At 46.9% G+C, this 14,992-nt stretch overlaps 1 non-coding gene across 1 annotated transcript; it reads left to right on the top strand.

Annotated features, from left to right (window-relative positions):
- The first annotated feature begins 5,923 nt into the window (after window positions 1–5,923).
- Window positions 5,924–6,084, top strand: LOC128108118 (U1 spliceosomal RNA). The gene has a single exon (XR_008217329.1). It is a non-coding gene; the product is annotated as a U1 spliceosomal RNA (small nuclear RNA).
- The last annotated feature ends 8,908 nt before the right edge of the window (window positions 6,085–14,992 follow it).

Genomic DNA, 14,992 nt, shown 5'->3' with positions numbered 1-14,992 from the left:
AATCCAGCCACTCTCTACCACTTGTACACAGTTCTGCACATGGCCTCAGGGAGGAGCTAGATTATATAGTCCCAGGAAGACCAGGAAAGGAGGCTGCTTCATCTGTGTGGCTACAGGGAAGCCTTCATCCCCGCTAGGTAAAGGCTTTCGCCTTGTAAGTAACCCCTCACCTATGCTCTGAAAAGAGACCTAAAGAACTCATTGGTTCTCTAGAGTGAACTTTGGTGGGTCTGTGCCTTAGTTTATCATTAGGAACTGGGAGTGGGGTAGGCATTGCTTACATTTCCTCCTGGAAGAAATTTAAGCAACAGCCACCATGACAAAGACCTTCCTAGGCTAGGCCTCGGGTCCCAGGAAGAAGAGAGACAAAAGCAGCAGAGATGCCATCATCTGACTACCTGTTGACACACACAACCATGAGAATAATTATTGCCATAAGCTATTGAATGTTGGGGTACCTGTCTACGCAACACTGTTGTAGTAAAATCTGTATTGGCTGGGGTTCTCTAGAGGAACAGGACCAATAGGAGAATTTATATTTAAATATAAAGGGAGATTTGTCAGGTTGGCTTACAAGATTGGAGGCTGTGTGGCCTCACAAGGGCTGAATGCTGGAGGGATGGAGAACCTAGCAGGGATCAGTGCAAGAAGCTGGCAGCCTCAGAACAAGGAGACCAGTGATGCAGCCCAGACTGAGGGATGTAGTAGAATATTAAGGTGTGTTAGTTTTGTTTATGTTGCATTTGTTGAACTCTGTGAAGCTGTGTTACTGTGCCTGTGTGAAACACCTGATGGTCTATGAAGAACTGGCCAATAGCAAGGCAGGAAAAAGGATAGGCAGGGCTGGCAGGCAGAGAGAATAAATAGAAGGAGAAATCTGGGAAGAGAGATTGGAGATCTAGCAGCCAGAGAAGGAGGAGGACTCTAGGGTCAGTCACCCAGCTACATAGCAAGCCACGGAGTAAGAGTAAGATTTACTGAGTAAGAGAATGGGAAAAGCCCAGAGGCAAAAGGTAGATGGGATAAGTTAAGGAAAGCTGGCTAGAAACTAAGCCAAGCTAAGGTCAGGCATTCATAAGTGAGACTAACTCTCTAGGTGTGAATTTATTTGGGAGTTGGATGGCAGCCCCCCCCCCCCAAAAGACCAAAGACCAACCTACAACAGAGGGATGCCTGGAAGCCCCTGGAAAGCTGTAGCAGAAGTCGGCATGAAAGGCTGGCATCCTCCATTCCTGCTTTTACTTCATCTGGGACCCCTAACCTATTGGACAGTGTCACCCACATTCAGGGAATGTCTTTCCTTCTCAGTTACTGCCCCACATGTTAGTCCTCCCTAGAAACTACTCACATGTACACTCAGAGGTTAGTCTTACTACTCCTAGGTATCTTTTAACAGTCAAGATTAATTGTCATAAGAACTAGACACCATCTCTGCAAACACTCTGAGACCTACATCTTTCAGGAAGACCTCTGTCTTTGTCAGTGTTCTACTGCTGTGAAGAGACGCTATGACCACAACGATGCTTATAAAAGCATTTAATTGGGGGCTTGCATACAGTTTCAGGGTCAGTTCATTAGCATCACGGCAGCAAGCATGGTACTGAAACAGTAGCTGAGAGCTACATCCTGATCTGCAAGTAGAGAGCGCGAGACAGGGCTTGGATGGGCTTTTGAAACTTCAAAGCCCATCTCCAGTGACACACTTCCTCCAACAAGGCCACACTCTCAACCCTTCTAATCCTTTCAAATAATGCCTCTCCCTGGACTAAGCATTCAAATATATGAGCCTATGGGGGCCACTATAGCCTCCCTTGGTTATATAGTACTGTGTCCCAGACCCTGTGGGGTAGAAGAGCCGCCCTGCAGCCCTGGGCCCAGGCAGGGCCTGACCAAGGACTTTTGTGAAGCACCAGGTATGCTAGTGGGGGGTGGGGGTGAGGAGGGGTTGGAGATATAGGAGTACTGAGGAGTGAGTGTTGTGTGCAGAGGCCCTCACTCTCCCTCCTCCTCCCTCTAGCAGATCCCAGCAAGCTTCTGCTGCTGCCTTTGCACAGCCTGATTGGCTACTTGTATGAGCAGTTGCCAGCTTAGTCTAGGAGGAAATTCCATGCTGTCAGCCAGAAGCACGGATTGTTGCAGGAAAAATGACACAACCCATCCTCTGGGCAGAGGTGCAGATCATGACATATTTCCCCACCCTCCTCCACAGCTGGTGGAAGAGGGTGGAAATGTTCCATGGAGACTGCAGATTTTTCCTCGCTGTCGTCTTATGACCAAACAAGTCCTCATGGCTCCTGGTTCGCACTTATTCCTGGCTCCCTGTTCTGACTTCAGAGTGGCTTATGTCGGCCCTGTGGCTGAGCACATACAAGAATTGGGCCCAGGTTTCCCTCTGAATGGCCTTGTTACGAAATCAGATTCCTGAAAGTGGCACTGTCCAGCTGAGATTTCAAATCTCCTTATAAATGACACCACGGTAAACACACACAACACACAAAATACATACATGCATATGACACACATACATGAAACACATACACACACTGCTTGTTGGTGCAAAATGTTTGTGACGTAAGCCACATACCACCCGTCTGAGGTCCAAGGGTGACCTAACCACTAGGAACTCTGCTGACCTGGCACACTCCTTTCTCAGCTCACTCCACTGTTCCTGTCAGTTTCAGACACTGTCCCACTTGGATTCAATTTTATTTTATTTTTTTATAGGGTCTCAGTCTACAGCCCTGGCTGGCCTGGAACTTGTTATGTCGACCAGGTGGCCCCAATCTGCATTTGGATTTAATTTAATGAGTACTTATCAGGCTCCTGTGTTGAGCAGAGCACTGTGTGGGGCTCTGGGAGAATACAGTAAGTAGTTAGCAGTGCACAGGATCTTCCCGCAGAAGCTTGTGGTTTAGACAGAAGGGGGAGCTACCAGTGGTGCATGTGAGGAGACCAGGCAGGATGATGGTGACATGCGGGGGTGGCTGGAAGAATGCCCGGGCCACAAAGGGAGATCAAAAGCATGAAGGCATCAGGTAAATAACAGCATCTAGGGAAGGCTGCCCAGAGCAGGGGGATTTTAACAGAGGAACAACAGACAAGGTGGAGTTTTCTGTGAGCCAAGAAGTTGGAACACTTCCCTGGAGTAGAAACCGCACTGGTTTTGCTGCCAACGGCAGGAGGTAGACATCTCCATCCCATAGTGCACAGTTCAAAGTCCCTACCCCTCTCATTTAAAGGGGTGTATTCTGAAATATTTTACCCTCATGACTTCAAGGATGAATATCAAGTATTAATATCCAAAATTAAATTAAAATCACTTATCCTTAGAGTTAATTTTTTGGTGTTTCTAGGATTGAACCCAGGACCTCTGGCAGGCTCAATACACACTACATCACTCTCCTAGTTAGGGTTTTCATTGCTTCCATAAGACGTCATGACCAAAAAGCAAGTTGGCAAGAAAAAGGTTTATTGGGCTTACACTTCCGGGTAATAGTCCATCACTGAAGGAAGCCAGGGTAGGAACCTGGTGGCAGGAACTGATGCAGAGGACATGGAGGGGTGCTGCGTACTGGCTTGCTCCTCGTGGCTTGCTCAGCTTGCTTTCTTATAGAATCCAGGATCACCTCCTCAGGGATGGCACCACCCACAATGGGTTGGGCCCTCCCCATCAATTACTAATTAAGAATATGCTCTCCAGGTTGGCCCAAAGTTCAATTTTTTTTTTTTTTTTTTTTTTTTGTTTTTCGAGACAGGGTTTCTCTGTGTAGCTTTGCGCCTTTCCTGGGACTCGCTTGGTAGCCCAGGCTGGCCTCGAACTCACAGAGATCCACCTGGCTCTGCCTCCCGAGTGCTGGGATTAAAGGCGTGCGCCACCACCGCCCGGCCCAAAGTTCAATCTTATAGATACATTTTTTTCAATTGAGATTCTCTCCTCTCAGATGTCTATAGTTTATGTCAAGTTGACACAAATCTAGCCACACAATCACTGAACTACATCTCAGCCTGTGGTAGTGTGAATGTAATTGGCCCCCATAATGTCATAGGGAGTGGCACTATTAGGACGTGTGGCTTTGTTGGAGTGGGTATGGCCTTGCTGAAGGAAGTATGTCACTGTGGAGGTGGGCTTTGAAGTTTCCTATGCTCAGGATACCACCCAGTGTCTCAGTTGACTTCCTGTTGCCTACAAGATGTAAGACTCTCAGCTACCTCTCCAGCACCATGTCTGTCTACATGCTGCCGTGTCCCACCATGATGATAATGGATTGAACCTCTGAAACTGTAAGCCAGCACCTCATTTAAAGATTTTCCTTTATAAGAGTTGCCATTGTCATGGTGTCTCTTCACAGCAATAGAAACCCTAACTAAGACACAGCCCTAGACTGATTCCTTAGAAGACCTCAAATTGTTCTGAGTCCCCATTGTTTTGGTAGATTGAGACAGTAATTCTGCCCAATTGTTAAAAACTCTGGGAACAGCAGGAAACCAGACTGTCAACTGAAATTGATTAACTCCCTTACCTTGAATAACCTGCCCCACTTACCACCTCTCCTGGGAGACCATCTATCTACTCCAGCCAACTCAGGTCCAGCTGATTATCAGCAGTGATGTAACAAACATCTTCAGGAGCAAAGCCTTGGTGGAAATGACACTCCTATCCAATAGCTGGAGCAAATTAGATACAACTTTCACAGTCACACAGGAGTGGCACTTACTTCTAGGCTAACAATTTGTTCATGGTGTCATCCTCACAGTGGGGTGCAGGACAGGATTCCAGACTTCCTCTCTCAAGTCTTAGATTCCCCTAAGTGGCTGAGTGGCAGGACTTTACTATAGGGAACAGAAACCTGTCTTTGCTCCTCATTTCCCATTGGCCATCTCCCCTTCTTCACGCTGTGAAACATCCTTCTAACCTCTAACTCTTGTTTAGATGATTGTGTGTGTGTGTGTGTGTGTGTGTGTGTGTGTCTGTGTGTCTGTGTGTCCTTTCTTTGTCTACAGCTTGCAGGGTGAGGGAAAGCTCAGAGCCCCAACAAACCAAGTGTGATTTTGTGATGGTTTGGCTCCAGGCATTCAGTCCACAAGGAAATGATATGTGCTTTTGTGCTGACTTCTAAATGGACACCTGGCCTTGATCACCTGGTCTCCAGACTTGGTGTGTGTTGATCTTGGGGTGCAAAGCAGCTGCTGACCTTGAAGGCGCCTGTGTAACCATGGAGACAGGAATATAAACACAGGTAAGTGTGCCAGAATCAGGTGTCTAGTCTCAGTTAAAGCAGCAGGTTAAAGCAGCCTTGACAGATGATAAAAGCGGTATCACTGGGTCTGTCTCTGGTTGAGTCAGATGGCTGCGCTTCACAATGAATGTCCTCTATGGAGCTTCATAGTGAGTGTCCTCTACCGAGCTTCCCAGTTGAGTGTCCTCTACCGAGCTTCCCAGTGAGTGTCCTCTACCGAGCTTCCCAGTTGAGTGTCCTCTACCGAGCTTCACAGTGAATGTCCTCTACGGAACCTCTATTGCATTGACTTCTTGATTCTTCCTTTATTCCAGGAGTGTGAACTGGGAGCTGCTATGGGATAGTTGATGTTCAGGCATAGAGACAACAGTGAGCTAGTCCCTGAACTTAGATAACTTACCCTGAGCAAAGGCTGCTTAGACTGGAGTTTGTAGGAAGCTTTCAGAGCAAACCCTGGGAAAGTCCTGGGCAAACTGGAACAAGGCGGTTCCCCTATTGAAGGAGGCCTATAACAAATACATAGTAAAATGCAATCATTTCAAAAGGTAAGAGATAGGCATGGTGACTCAGGCCTGTTAAAGCATCTGGGATTCTGAGGCAGGAGGATTGTGAGTATGTGTGTGTGTGTGTGTGTGTGTGTGTGTGTGTGTGTGTGTGTGTGTGCATGCATGCGCATGCACATTTCAACACTTACCTGTCAGGGGAGAGCCTATGACCATGAAGGTAGTTTTTCCAGGTGAGGCTTATCCATTGCACTCTGGATGTTCTGACCCCTCCAGTTTATCCCCAAATGTGGGAAACTTGGCTACATAATTTGTAGTAGTGGGAGACTTTCTGCTATCCCCAAAGTAATAAAATTTAATAAAACCTTCAAATGGTAATAAATGCATTAAAGAAATAACATGTACAGATTGATGCTGGGAGGGGCTGGGGATCTGAGGAGATGGCCTGAAGTGCCGTGAAGCCCTGAACCTGTGGGAACAGGGGTAGACTGTACAATTGGAGGAGCAGAAGGCAAGCCAATGAGATGGGAAGGCTGTGTCTCCCAGGCCTCTGCAGAGTCCTACTGCTGACCCAGCAGACTCTCACGTACTATGGCTGCTTCTATTCTAGGGACTTCCCACGCTAACTCATTCTGTCATAACATCACCTTGCTTCTGTCACGGGTGAGACCCTGAGGCACAGGAAGGTATGAGTATTCTTGTGGGGGCCCACAGAGGCTCCATGGTGTGGCCTTATTCCATCTTGACTCAAGGTCAGAGAGTCTGAGCTTGTTTTGCCCCACAAGGTTGCATAATAGGAAGTTTTGACCAAAGGCCTGGTTGCAGGATGCTTCTAGATGTTTTGGGAATTAAGGAAGCATTCACACTTGTTTGTACCTTGAACCGTGATGTCCTTGAAGGTGTGTGTGGGGGGGTCTTTTGCCTCTCTCCTTGCTGGTGTATAAAAAGCTCATGAGGAATAAACTCAAGGCAACTGTGGTATTGACCCAGAGCCCTCCTGATGCTAGTCTGTGTCTCTGTCTTTTTCTTTTATTTCTTAATCCTCATTCCTCCCTTCATGGACTGTTCGATAGTCGGGTGGGGCCCGACAAATTCTCCTGTGACCAAACGGCCACCAGAGAGGGACACCAGGCCTCCAGCCCACGTGACCTACCCGTGCCCTCCTCCTCACTGTGCCTGCTCTTTAGAAGATGGCCTAGATCAGATTCCAGTGTGGCCCAAACCCTCCCTTCATGTCCCACCTGCTTCAGACCCAAGTCCAAGGCATCAGTCTGTGATGGAAGATGGAAGTATAATGGCACAGTGGCTCCCCTCCCACCCCAAGACAGGGATTCTCTGTGTAGCTCTGGCTGTCCTGGAACTCACTCTGAAGACTAGGCTGCCCTTCAACCCAGAGATCCACCTGCCTCTGTCTCTGGAGTGCTGGGGCTAAAGGTGTGCACCATCACCACCACACGCTGAATTTTTTAAGATTTAAAAATAGTTTCATGTGTATGTGTCTCTCTGTGTGTATGCCACATGTGTGCAGGTACCTAAAGAAGCCTGAAGAGGGCATCGGATCTCCTGGAGCTAGAGTTCTAGACAGCTGTGAGCCGCCCAACACGAATGCTAGGGTCCAGACTCAGGTCCTCCGGAAAAGGAGCCAGTGCTCTTCTCGTGTAATCTTTTAAACTTTCACTGTGCTTCATTATCACCCTCGATGTGCTGTTCTCATGCCTTGCTGAGTGCAGCAACCATCCTAACTACCCAGCTGCCAAGGCTGTTACATCTGCAACCAAGTTACTTGGTGGGGTATGGTTAACAGTGGGCTTTCTTTACCTTTCCTGATAAAATGTTTGCTCAGCCCTGTGTGGGGAAATACAGAGTTATGGCAATAAAAATGAACAGGGATAATTTGTGTGTTGGCATTTCCACAATAGAATGTCAAATATTTCATCCCCCAGTGATACTGAGCCTTTCATGTTCACTGTTATTTCTTTTATGAAGTGCTTTGTGTTTGTTTTATTATTAATCTTAAATGGTGTGTGTATATTATATACTTTCTTCTTTCATGGTATGTTTCTCAATATTTTAAGGGCTGTCATAAACATATATATGTCTTGAGCGCTGAGACAGTGGAGGGTCAGATGACTGAACAGTCGGTTGTAACTGAGCTTTCTTCCTGGAGACATTCCAGCCCACATTGCAAGCAATGACTCACCTTTTTCTTCATGTAAGGGACTTGTTGCTCTTTGTAGAACATAGTAATTAATCGACGTTGGCTCATTTATCCTATTATTATTATTATTATCATCATCATTATTATTTCATCTATTTGAGACAGGGTCTTATGTAGTCTGGGCTGGCCTTGTAGCTGAGGATGGCCTTGAATTCCTGATCTTCTTCCTCCCAAGAGTTGGGAGTGACAGGTGTATGCCACCATGCCCATTCTTTCCCATTTTTTTAGTATTCTTCCTTGTGCAGAATCTTTCCAAATGGTGGATGAAGCTTTTGATAGTTTTAATTATCAACTTGACACACTGAGAATCACCTGGGAAGAGAGTGTTAATGTGGGATTTTTCTATCTTAGGTCATCCTGTAGGCACATATGTGGGGGATTGTCTTAATCACCTTAATTAATGTGAGAAGACCTACCCTAACTGTGGCCAGTGCCTTCTGGGGACAGCCAGATAAAAGGACAGAAAGAAAGCAAGCTTTTCGTGTTTTGATGGCCTGGCCTTCCCGCCCACTGCTGAGTGCATCTACCCTGTACCACCGCTGCTGTTTGCTGACACTGGAACCAGCTTCCTTGGACTTCCAAGGTGAGTAGCCATGTGGGTGCTGGGAATCCAACCCAGAGCCTCTGGAAGAACAGATAGTGATCTTAACAATGGAGCCATCTCTCCAGCCCCCTGGACTTCCAGTGTGGACTGAAGACCAGCAGCTCTCCAGGAACCCTCCAGGCCTTTGGTGTTAAAGTGGGACTGTTGAGGTACTCAGCCTTGTGGACTGATCAACTACCAGGTTCTTGGCTGGCTTCTCTGATAAGAAACAGCCAGTGTTGGATTGTGACAACTATTCTGCAAGCCAATCTAATAATCATATATTCATCTTTTTAGTTCTGTTCCTCCAGAGAACCCCCACTAATACAAGGATGGATAATCAGAGCCCAGGTTAAACCGGGAGTCATCACATTTAAAAACTGACTTACTTCTTAGTGTGTGTGGGTAGGCGGTTGGGAAATCACTTGTGCCACGGCTTCTGTGTGAAGGTCTGAGGACAACTCTAGAAGTTGATGCTCTCCTTCTACTATGTGGGTTCCAGGGATTGAATGCAGACCATCGGGCTTGGAGGCCAGTATCCTAGCCCTGCTGAGCATCTCATCAGCCTAAGTCATTACATTTTAAGGGTACTCACAAATCACATGTTATGAAGTGAGATGAAATGTCACCTGTATACAACATCAGCTGTATCTTAGGCTTTTGAATTCTTTTTCACTAGGTAGTTTTTATTAGCATTGTTAATTGTACATGTGCTGGGATTCTGGGTGCTATTTCCACACACACATTGACCTACACTGACTAGGCTCACCACCCTCTTCTACCCTTCCCCTAGCCCAATCACAAGTGACTTATATTCTACTTTCAGGTCAACTTCTAAAAATATATTTATTTTAATTTTTTTTTCAAGACAGGGTTTCTCTGTGTAGCCCTGGCTGTTCTGGAACTATCTCTATACATCATGTTGGCCTTGAACTCACAGAGATCTTCCTGCCTCTGCCTCCCAAATGCTGGGATTAAAGGCATGTGCCACCACCTCTGCCTGGCTCTGATTATTTTAATTATATGTATGTGTGTGTAGGAACTATGTGCCCCTTGAGTGCAAGTGTCTGCCAAAACCAGAAGCATGGGCTACCCTGGAGCTTGAGTTTCCAGTGGTTGTAAGGCACCCCATGTGAATGTTGGGAATTGAACTCTGTTTCTCGGCAGAACAGTATGCGCTTTTAACCTCTAAGCCATCTCTCTAGTCCCTCAGATCAACTTTTTTGGCTTTGACATATAAGAATTTCCTTTTCTTTTTCTTTTTAAGAAAGGGAAGGGGCTGGTCAAGAGCACTTGTTGCTTTTGGGAAGCAGCCAGGTTTGATCCCCAGCACCTCTGGGGCCATGACCATCAGTAACTCCAGTTCCAGGGGCCCGATGCTCTCTTCTGGCCTCCTTGGGCACTGCATGCACATGGTTCACAACCATACATCCAGAGAAGACATCTAACAAATAAAATTAAATTAAAATTAAAATAAAAGAAGGGAAGGGGGCAGGGAGTATGGGGAGAGGGGCAAGTTAAAACAACTGTAATCACACACACACACACACACACACACACACACACACAAATGTCACAATGAAACCCATTATAGTGTCTAATAAATTTGATAATAGTAATAATGGTAACAATGGTAATAATAATAAAGAACTAGCTTTTAAACCAGGCATGATAGTACATGTATGCAATCCCAACTCAGCACTCACTCAGGCAGCTGAAGCAGGAAGATTAAGAATTCCAGACCTGGGCTATAGAGTAAGACCTTGCTCACAAAATAAAGAATAATAGGAAAAAAAGAACAATTTTAAAACTTCCTTTTATGAAGGAAGCGGGGGAAAGGAAGTAAAGAAGGAAAACAAGGAAGGAAGGAAGGAAGGAAGGAAGGAAGGAAGGAAGGAGCCAGGAGAGAGCTGTAACCAAGACCAAGCTTTGGCGTTTTAAAAAGAACCTCAAAAGCAGAAGTAATGGCCTCAAGTCTCCCTTCTGGGAACTCGGCCAAGACTTCACATGGTTTACTCGATGGCTCACAGTTAGTCTGAAGAAGATGAGGTAGGGCTCCCACAGCTGTCCCCAGGACACTGGCTAAAGACTGGCTGATGTGTGGAGAATTGCCAAGGAGACCAGACAACTGCAGACAGAGGTGGTCCGGATATCACAGTTGTCACCTGACGGTTCTTTTACCTCTTCCACACCAAGAGAGGACAAAGGCCCTTCCATATCCCTGGGAAGTTTATCACCTGTGATCTGCTAACTGAATTTCTTGGCATTTAGGTCATGGACTTGGAGCACAGGAGGGTAAAAAATGGCCCCACACAGTCTTGTCCAGATAACTCCCAGGCTAAAAAATGAACTCTACAGTACATGGCAGAAGATGTGACTAAGTTGAGGATCTGAAGGGGAGCTTGTCCTGGACCGAGATGGACCTTGATGCACTCCGAGTCTTCTGCACACCAATGTTAGAGGGAGTGGCTGACACAGGCTGAGGAGAAAGTGGTGGAAAGCAGAGGCACAGAACGGAGCTGTGCAGCCACAGCCAAGGAATGCCGGTGGCTGCCAGAAACCCAAAGAGGCCACGCCTCCAGAGCCTTGGCTGCATTCTGAGCACTAGACCAGTGAGTGGATAAAGGTCTGTGGCCTTCAGCTGACCAAGCCTGTGGCCACTTGCATCAGGAAATGGTGGTTGACGGGGCTGGGGAGCTGAGGAGGGACAGGAGAGGCTCCTTTCCTTGCATGCTTGGTGTGATGACTGGCTTTAATGCCAACTTGGCACAACCGAGAATCTCCTGGGAAGGCTCTTAGGAGGGGTTGTCTAGATCAGGTTTGCCTGTGGGCATGTCCATGGGGCATTGCCCTACTGTGTTAGTTGATGTGGGAAACCCTGCCTGCTGCCTCCAGGGTCCCTGTGTCTGGGTCTTGGACTGTGTAAGAGTGGAGATGTGAGTGAGCACTGGGAATGCACTCATCTATTCTCCCTCTGCTCTCAACTGTGATGTAGATGTGATGCTTCTGCCTTGATTTCCCTGCAGTGACGGACTTTAACTGGAAACTGTGAGCTGAGGCAACCCTTTATTCCCCACGTTACTTTTGGTCATGATGTTTTTATCACAGCAACAGAAACGAGAACCCTAGGGGAGACTAGATCCTTCTCTGAAGTCATTGTACAGATGTTTTCAGAGTTGGTAGACGGCAATAACTCCATTGGGGGTAGAATTCCAAGGCAGCCTGTGGTCCACTTCCTGCTATTATCCCCAGTTCTGGCACTTGGCCTGGTAAGTGAATGTTGCAGATATCACTGAAGTTCCTGTTTGTGGGGTCCTAACCTAGCCAAAGCCCTTTAGACACAGAGAGTTTTCTGTAATTGGTAGCAGAGGAAGACCCAGCAAGCTGTGTTCCTGTTGGCCTGGGAGCAGCCAGTGTCTATGCTGAGCGACTCTTCTCTGACAGGTAGCAGGAAAGTGGGTATGTGAGAGCTAGAGCCAACAGGAAGTGAATTCTGCCAACAACATCGTGCAGCAGACCATGGTACTCAGCTGAGACACAGCCTCACTCAGTACCTTGGGAAAGAACCGAGCCCTGCTCAACAAGCTAAAAGCTGCCACGTTAGTGGCAATTTGTTCCATAGCTATAGATAATTTATACACACGCCTGTGTGTGGGACTGGGCTCAGTGGGCAGGGAGCGTGCAGGAAGAATTGCCCCCGGGGTCCTCATCTCTGCATTCTCAATCTTCCTCTACTCATCAAATAACACCGCTTATGCCTGGACTACCAACGCCACCCAGTCCTTGACAGTGTACCTCTAATTTGCCAAGGCTGATCCTGAAGAAACAAGTTCTTACCCCAGCAGAACTTATAGGCAGGAAGGTGGTAAATCATACGATATAGAGAATAAAGGCATCCATTCCCAGATGGGCTTCCATCTATAGACACATATGTAAACACAACCCCCAAGTGCAGCAGTACACACACACACACACACACACACACACACACACACACACACACACACATGCAATCCCACACAAACACACATACAACTACCCACAAACACATACACATATATAACCCCACCAAACACACACAGGTAGAGATAGAGAGATAGAGAGAGAGAGAGATAGATAGATAGATAGATAGATAGATAGATAGATAGATAGATGGATAGATAGATAGATGGATAGACAAGTGCCCAAAAGTACTCTGCCCATCTTCAAGTGAACACCCTCAGAGACACGCACCACTCTATCTAAAAGGAGAAAACCCCTCACTGACTCAACTCAGGCTAACCCTCTCCTCACGCCTCAGCGCTGCTCACTTCCTGTAAGTCTCCAGACTGGCCTGGGCCCTTCCTACTCTCAGACACTTTGATGTGCTCTTCCTGTGCTTGATGATCCATTCTTTCCCTTGCTCCTCAAAATGCTGATTCCTTCTCTTTAATGTTTCAACTGAAGTAGAACCTCCCCCTCAAGACTCTTCCCTGCCACCAATCTGAACAGTCTCCTTGTTTGTCTCGGACCCCATCCTTCTGCACCGTTGCGGCAGTTTTTCACAGCTTGTAATTATATATTGATTTCTTTGTCTTCGTGTTTGACCACTAGACTATAGCTTTATGTATTATTCAATACTATTCGGGTTGCGAGCAACCAAATCAACTCTTGGCTTGGTCCAACTATAAAAAAGGTGCCGTGTGGAAGTCAAAGGAAACCCCTGTCTCAGCAAGCTCAGGGATGATGACCACTACAGGAGCCTTCCGGCCCTTGCTTACAGTCCAACCACATTCAACGTGTGGGACGCTCCACTCACATTTCAAATCCCTCAAGCATCCGTCAGGTCAAGCGAGGTAGAGTTCTGGACATCCCTGGGCATTCCTACAATGGGCCAGCGTGAGGTCCAGAAATCATAGTCTGATATGCTGCTATCAGAAGAGGTGGGGTGGGAGAGGAGGGGGAGGGGGACTGATGTGGTCAGGGACTAGCTGAGCCACACCATTAATCTAATGTGGCTTGTATGAGGGCTTGGGTTAAGCAGCCTCCCTCTTCTGATTTCTTCGACTTCCTGCTGTCCTTGCATGTCTCAGAGAACTCCCCTTCCCCAGCAGCAGTCAAGGTTACCACCGCATCTAGGAAAACAGGCACACAGCCATCCATCCTGTTGGACTCCACAGTGTAGAGCGAAAAAAGCTGAAGGCTCAGAAACTGTGGTGTGAATCCTGCTTCGCCACTGTGACTTTGGCCAAATCACTCAACCTGCGATTGACTTACACAAGTGGCAAACGTATTGGTACATTTCTGATTGGTTAGGGCTGGCAGGGGTGCACCAATATGATTGCCACTTGAGTAAGTCAATCCCAGGTGGAATGATCACATAGCTTTTAAAATTCCTTTAGTTGTGTATAAAAGAACCTGCAAGCTTTTCTTGGGAGTTGCCATTTTTGCCTGTGTGTTGGATGTGCAGCCCCAGCATGCTGGTAAACGCTCTTGTTGATTGCATTGTGTCTGGTTGTCTTTTACTGGATTTCTCTCAGACCCTAACACTTACTGGCTTGCTCCTCATGACTTGCTCAGTCTGTTTTCTTATGTAAGTCAAGGGATTCTGCCCAGGGGTAGCACCACCTGCTGTGGGATAGTCTGTATGTCAAATGTGTTGCTGATTGGTCAATAAATAAATCACTGATTGGCCATTGGCTAGGCAGGAAGTATAGGCGGGACAAGGAGGAGAATAAAGCTGGGAAGTGGAAGGCTGAGTCAGAGAGACACTGCCAGCCACCACGATGACAAACAGCATGTGAAGATGCCGGTAAGCCACGAGCCATGTGGCAAGGAATAGATTAATGGAAATGGATTAATTTAAGCTGTAAGAACAGTTAGCAAGAAGCCTGCCACGGTCATACAGTTTGTAACCAATATAAGTCTCTGTGTTTACTTGGTCAGGTCTGAGCGGCTGTGGGACTGGCAGGTGAGAGAGATTTGTCCTGACTGTGGGCCAGGCAGGAAAACTCAAGCTACAACCATCCACAGTGAATCGAGCCATCCTGCATCATTGGTTACCAAAAAAATGCCCCACAGGCTTGCCTACAGGCTGATTTTAGGGAGATATTTTCTCATTTGAGGTTCGCTCCACTCAGATGACTCTAGCTTTGACAAGATGACAAAAAACAAAACAACAAACAACAAAAGCAACAACAAAACTGACGAACACAATTTACTTACATATGGGGGCCGGGGGCAAGCGTGTGCCGTGGTTCCAGTGTGGAGGTCAGAGAACAACTTGTGGCAGTCAGTTTTCTCCTTCTGCTATGTGGGTCTCAGGTACTGCGATAAACCAGCCTGTCTCCATCTTAGGCTTAAAAGCCATCTTATAAGTAAAGACAACTAAGTTCATTCCTGTTTATGGTTAAACCTCTGTTTCTCAAGGATTGGCTATACCCCACCTGTAACCTTAACTACAAATGGTTCT

Source organism: Peromyscus californicus, unplaced genomic scaffold (genome assembly GCF_007827085.1).
Source record: "Peromyscus californicus insignis strain IS unplaced genomic scaffold, ASM782708v3 Scaffold_12__1_contigs__length_115047231, whole genome shotgun sequence".
NCBI classification, from domain to species: Eukaryota; Metazoa; Chordata; class Mammalia; order Rodentia; family Cricetidae; genus Peromyscus; species Peromyscus californicus.
This window is presented reverse-complemented; position numbering and strand designations above follow the sequence as displayed.